We start from the raw sequence: 6,848 nt of genomic DNA, 5'->3' as shown, positions 1-6,848 counted from the left end.
GAAGGAAGGAAGGGAGGAAGGAAGGAAGGAAGGAAGGAAGGGAGAAAAGAGGAAGGGAAAAAGGAAGGAAGGAAGGAAGGAAGGAAGGAAGGAAGGAAGGAAGGAAGGAAGGAAGCAGAGAACAGGAGGAAAGAAGGAAGGAAGGAAGGAAGGAAGGAAGGGAGAAAAGAAGGAAGGAAGGAAGGAAGGAAGGAAGGAAGGAAGGAAGGAAGGAAGGAAGGAAGGAAGGAAGGAAGGAAGGGAGGAGAGAGCAGGAGGAAAGAAGGAAAGAAGGAAGGAAAGAAGGGAGGAGAGAGCAGGAGGAAAGATGGAAAGAAGGAAGGAAGGAAGGAAGGAAGGAAAGGAGGAAGGAGAGAGCAGGAGGAAAGAAGGAAAGAAGGAAGGAAGGAAAGGAAGGAAAGGAAGGAAGGAGAGAGCAGGAGGAAAGAAGGAAAGAAGGAAGGAAGGAACGAAGGAAGCAGAGAGCAGGAGGAAAGAAGGAAGGAAGGAAGGACGAAGGAAGGAAGGAAGGAAGGAAGGAAGGAAGGAAGGAAGGAAGGAAGGAAGGAAGGAAGGAAGGAAGGAAGGAAGGAAGGAAGGAAGGGAGAAAAGAGGAAGGGAAGAAGGAAGGGAAAAAAGAAGGAAGGAAGGAAGGAAGGAAGGAAGGAAGGAAGGAAGGAAGGAAGGAAGGAAGGAAGGAAGGAAGGAAGGAAGGAAGGAAGGAAGGAAGGAAGGAAGGAAGGAAGGAAGGAAGGAACAGGAGAATCAGGTCATTTTGACCCAACGACAGTACAAGGGTTAAACTGGTTCCTTGTGCAGGAACAGGCCTCAGTGGGACGGTGTGAGCAGGCTCTTCTACCTAACCTTCACCAGGTTGTAATCTCTGTTAAGAGGCTGCAGAGGAAAGATTTGAAAAGCACTGCTGTTTCTAAGGCAAAAAACAAACAAACATACAAACAAAAGTGTTTTTAAGCTGCCAACGATTCCGTTGTAGCCGAGGCCTCGCTGTGCTCTCTCGTCTGGCAGCAGGGCTTTATGTGGAACCTGGCAAGAAAAGGCATCATAACAAAAATCAGCAGACCCTCAAATTGACATGTTACACAAGATAAAACAACAAATTGCTTTGTTTGTCGGCTTCACCGTGATTGTGTTGTCTTGCATGTCTTGGCAGGTTCCATGTCGTATGGGATTGTTCACATCGCTGCAGATCTCTGCAGAGGCTGCACTGAGTCTGGCTATTAAAATTGTAAAACACAAGCAAATGTAATTTTAATGTCAGCAACACTGGTTGCTTCTTATGTATTGAATCAAATCCAAACACTAGTCTTTTAACATTTCTGCATTTTATTCTGTTGTTTTTCTATATTTAAAAGTTCACCTTCTGACCTACTGTTTTTGTGCTACACAAATAAAACTGTCTTTCCATTTCTTGGTGTGCTACTGTCAAAGTTTGACATTTTAATTGACCCCTCAGGACCTCTTAAAACAATCTCTGCATCATGTGACCTCATGGTCATCATGCATTAGTTACTTGAACTAGAGAAGAGCGCACAATCAAAAGGACGTATGTTGAGCTAACCTTAGAAGGTCAAAATCTGCTTATTAAAAACGCAAGTGTTCCACTGTGTGGGTGATCAACACCCCGACTCGTCAGCCTGACGAACAGCAACGATGCAAGACAGAGCAGGGTTAATGGAGTTCAGGTGACACTCGTTTGGTGGTTGTCAAACCTCTGAACTTGATGCTGATACCTGGGGCCTGGTGGACGGTGAACCCCCCCCAGCCGTCATGGGAGCAGACCGCCGCAAGTGTTTGTGTCCTTTAGATTTTTGATCAGCTGTTTTAGTTCTGGTTAACCAAATAACTACAGCCCCCGCCCCCTTTCACCCCAAAAAAAGCCTTTTTTCTCAACCGTGGTATATTCCTACGGAAGAGAGGGGAAATTCTTTTTTATTGTGCACTTCGGGAAAAAAGTCGAATTGTCGAGAATAATGTTGAAAGACAATTTCAAGAATAAAGTCAAAAATTTCGAAATTTCGCCTTTTTTTCTCAACATTTCGACTTATCTCGAAATTTTACTTAGATTTTTTTCTCGACATTTTGACTTTTTTCTCGACATTTTGACTTTTTTCTCAAATTTGTACTTCAACATTAATGTTGACATTTCAACTTTTTTCTCAACATTTCGACTTTTTTCTCAAAATTGAACTTCAAAGTCGAAATATCGCCTTTTTTCTCAATATTTCAACTTTATTCACAAAATTTTGACTTTTTTCTCGACATTTCGACTTTTTTCTCAAATTTGTACTTCAACATTAATGTCGACATTTCAACTTTTTTCTCAACATTTTGACTTTTTTCTCAACATTTTGACTTTTTTCTCAAAATTGAACTTCAAAGTCGAAATTTCGCCTTTTTTCTCAATATTTCAACTTTATTCACAAAATTTTGACTTTTTTCTCGACATTTCGACTTTTTTCTCGAATTTGTACTTCAACATTAATCTCGACATTTCAACTTTTTTCTCGACATTTTGACCTTTTTCTCAAAATTGTACTTCAAAATTAATCTCAACATTTCAACTTCTTTCTCAACATTTTGACTTTTTTCTCAACATTTCGACTTTTTTCTCAAAATTGTACTTCAAAATTAATCTCAACATTTCAACTTTTTTCTCAAAGTGCATAATGAAAAGAAAATCTTCCTCCTCTAAAATATTATTTTTATTTTTATTTTTATCCTGTCTGGCCCTAATACCCCTCCGTACTATTCCAGTGTTCCCCAAAGTGCGTGCGCAAAAATGTTCTCAAACCAAAGGGGGCTCCACCATAAAACGTTTGTGAATTTATTCACAGTTGCTGTAATATCCCCCCCCTTACTATTTCAAAGGCCACTTTCCACTGTCTCGCCTGCCTCTTCATGTAAATTCATGTTGCACAGTCCTCGGGTGAGGTATTCAGTAACACCCTGCTCTAGTGACTGGTGAAGTGAGGACAATTACCTAAAGAGCAGCACAGGTTATTTTATGAGACTGCACCGTGCACTCCCCTTCAACTAATGGCATGGAAGTAATGGCCTCCCAAAAAACTTTGGATTTTTCATGTTTGGTCCAAATTATAACCAACGGGACTATACGGAAACTAGACTGTGATAACGGAGGCACGAGCGTGACATCGTCCATTCTGTTCTTTGAATTGTTCTACAAGATGTCATTTTTTTCTAAGGGAATAGTAAAATAAAAAACGGACTTTCATCTATGGTGATTAAGTAGTGGGAAACAATATTCCACTTTCAGTACAGTAAGAGTCTTTGCTCCATGCACTCGGTGTGCCAAAGCTATTTAAATCCATCTTAATGAGATACTAAAAATAGAATAGGTGCATAAGTGGAAAGGGAGTGTGACTTAGGAGTGTTAGGAAGGGAGGTGTTGTCATAAGACCATATAGCAAGTGCCAGGTTGTAGCGCAGACTGAATGTGCAGACATGGACAAATTAATTAGAATCCTCACAGCTCGGTAATGCTCGATTTCTCTTCTGAAAAAGGTGAAATTAAAAGCTTCTGTCCTTTGTATTCCGGGTTTGCCGTCCAGTATGTGAAAGCGTAAACCAGTGGTTCTCAAAGTTTTCTTGCCATGCCCCAACTCCTGAAAACTATAATATCAGTTAGACTACGTTTCGTGTTACTTTTCAACACCCTTTTATCAGCCCTTTAGCAGCCGTGTCTTAAATTGTGGGCTGGGAATTAATTTTCCTATGCACTGTTGGGTTGTGATGAAAGTATGTTAAAGTGTCAGGTGAGTTTCATATCATATCATATCAGTGCATGTCAAAGGGTTGAATACCTTTTTTATAAAATCAGACCGCAGGCTCATTACCGTCTCAAGTCATGCTAGGCTTAGATCTGGACTACTTTCTTACCGGAGAGAACAACAGAAATAAAATGATCTTATGGAGATAGAAAGTAGAAAATAGAACCTCACTTTCCAACTGTGGACAGTCTGCTTCAAGCTTTGTCAAACAAATAATAATCACCAGGGAAGCCTAATTTGCTTTGAAAAAACTACAACTAAGAAAGAACGTACCGTGTTGGAGAGATTGTGGCACACCGAAGGAAGATCACGCCCATGTGTTTTGGAAATGTGATAAAATAATACAGTTTTGGATATTGATACATGATTTATTACAGAAAATATTTGAATATAAGATACTTAAGACTTGTACAGTATTGTATCTCTGTAACCTGGGTGAAGGAAATACACAACCAATAGACAGATACTTGGGGAAGATCTTGTTAATAGCTGGAAAAAAATGGGGGTAAACCGGCCTCTTCTACTCAAGATAAATGGTTAGAGATTGAATAAGGAATTTAAGTGATGGGAAAGCTGATGTACAGAATGCGGCTACATGAAACTCAACTAGAAAAGAAATGGGAAAGGTGGACTGTATTAAAAGGAGAACGACAAAGGGAAAAGGAAGGAGAGAGCAGGAGGAAAGAAGGAAGGAAGAAAGGAAGGAAGGAAGGAAGGAAGGAAGGAAGGAAGGAAGGAAGGAAGGAAGGAAGGAAGGAAGGAAGGAAGGAAGGAAGGAAGGGAGGGAGGGAGGGAGGGAGGGAGGGAGGGAGGGAGGGAGGGAAGGAAGGAAGGAAGGAAGGAAGGAAGGAAGGAAGGAAGGAAGGAAGGAAGGAAGGAAGGAAGGAAGGAAGGAAGGAAGGACGGAGAGAGCAGGAGGAAGGAAGGAAGGAAGGAAGGAAGGAAGGGAGAAGGAAGGAAGGAAAGAAGGAAGGAAGGAAGGAAGGAAGGAAGGAAGGAAGGAAGGAAGGAAGGAAGGAAGGAAGGAAGGAAGGAAGGAAGGAAGGAAGGAAGGAAAGAATGAGAGAGCAGGAGGAAAGAAGGAAGGAAGGAAGTAAGGAAGGAAGGAAGGGAGAAGGAAGGAAGGGAGAAAAGAGGAAGGGAGAAAGAAGGAGAGAGCAGGAGGAAAGAAGGAAGGAAGGAAGGAAGGAAGGAAGGAAGGAAGGAAGGAAGGAAGGAAGGAAGGAAGGAAGGAAGGAAGGGAAAAAAGAAGGAAGGAAGGAAGGAAGGAAGGAAGGAAGGAAGGAAGGAAGGAAGGAAGGAAGGAAGGAAGGAAGGACGGAGAGAGCAGGAGGAAAGAAGGAAGGAAGGAAGGAAGGAAGGAAGGAAGGAAGGAAGGAAGGAAGGAAGGAAGACAAGAGTAAGGAAGGAAGGAAGGAAAGAATGAGAGAGCAGGAGGAAAGAAGGAAGGAAGGAAGTAAGGAAGGAAGGAAGGGAGAAGGAAGGAAGGAAGGGAGAAGAAAGGAAGGGAGAAAAGAATGAGAGAGCAGGAGGAAAGAAGGAAGGAAGGAAGGAAGGAAGGAAGGAAGGAAGGAAGGAAGGAAGGAAGGAAGGAAGGAAGGAAGACAAGAGTAAGGAAGGAAGGAAGGAAAGAAGGAAGGAAGGAAGGAAGGAAGACAAGAGTAAGGAAGGAAGGAAGGAAAGAAGGAGAGAGCAGGAGGAAAGAAGGAAGGAACAATAGACAGATACTTGGTGAAGATCTTGTTAATAGCTGGTAAAAAGAATTGAGGAAAACCGCCCTCTTATATTCAAGATAAATGGTTACAGATTGAATAAGGAATTTAAGTGATGGGAAAGTTGATGTACAGAATGTGCCTACAGGAAACTCAACTAGAAAAGAAATGGGAAAAGTGGACTGTATTAAAAGGAGAACAACGACAAAGATTTACAACTGTTTAAGTAGACTAAAGTAGACTAAGACCTGCCATATTTATAAAGGGGATATAAATTACAGTATGAGTGAAGTATCTCAATTAAATGAAAGAGCGTACTTTTACTTACAACTGCACCTGTAAGATAATTTCACTCAAACACCTCACTCTGCTGGACGAGGAGGTGTTACAGGCATTATAGTGCCCAAAAAGTGGAATTTTCACATCCATTCATACCATTCGCTGACTGCTAATCACTCCAATATCATGCAGTAAAGATCTCTAAACCCTTAACTGCATACATTCTGGTCATATAGCGTCCTCCCGATTGTACTGGGAGACATGCACATTCACATTGGCAAAAAAATGGCAAATGAGTTTCTGGCTCTCATCCGCTCTTTCAATCTTACACTGGTCCAGACTCCTCCAACACACAAAGGTGGTAATATTCTTGACCCGGTGCTGACCAGAAACTGCCCTACAGCTGACGTGTGTGTCACACCACTGCACGTTTCAGACCACTTGATGAAATTTTCCATCTCCCTTCCTCATATCAGCTGTCAGATGAGTTCTGCTCTAACCTCCCTTCCCTCAGACTTTTCCACACTATCTGTTAATGAGGCTACAGAAACGCTCTGCTCCTCACTGACCTCCTCTCTGGATAAACTCTGTCCTCTGATGTCCAAGCCAGCTCGACAGAAACCCCCCAGTCCATCACAGAGTGCTCCCAATACCCGACAATTGTTCATGGCATTTAACTCTCTTCTGTCTCCACCACCTGCTCAAACACCCGTTGGGTTGTCTGCAGGAAAGTTTGCTTCCTTCTTTACTGAAAAGGTTGGTTTCTACTGTCAGTAACCGATTTGTCTGAGCCTGACCATCTTAGCCCATTCCAACCGGCTACTGGTGCCTCTTTCTGCTTCTTCTGGTCTCTAAAAACCTGTCCTCTTGATTCTGTTCCCACTGACATCCTGCAGAGCATTTTACCTACCGTTACACTTGTGTTGGGCTTCAGCCCATGTGAAAAGATGATGATGAATTCATGACATGTGCGATCGGATGGACATTACATTGTCATCAAATTCCATTGGCTCGAGATAGTCCGTTTATGACCCCCGCGGCATGGCCCCAGATCAAAGCAGGACAGCGA

The sequence above is a fragment of the Cololabis saira genome, chromosome 13 (assembly GCF_033807715.1).
Source record: "Cololabis saira isolate AMF1-May2022 chromosome 13, fColSai1.1, whole genome shotgun sequence".
In the NCBI taxonomy this organism is placed as follows: domain Eukaryota; kingdom Metazoa; phylum Chordata; class Actinopteri; order Beloniformes; family Belonidae; genus Cololabis; species Cololabis saira.
This window is presented reverse-complemented; position numbering follows the sequence as displayed.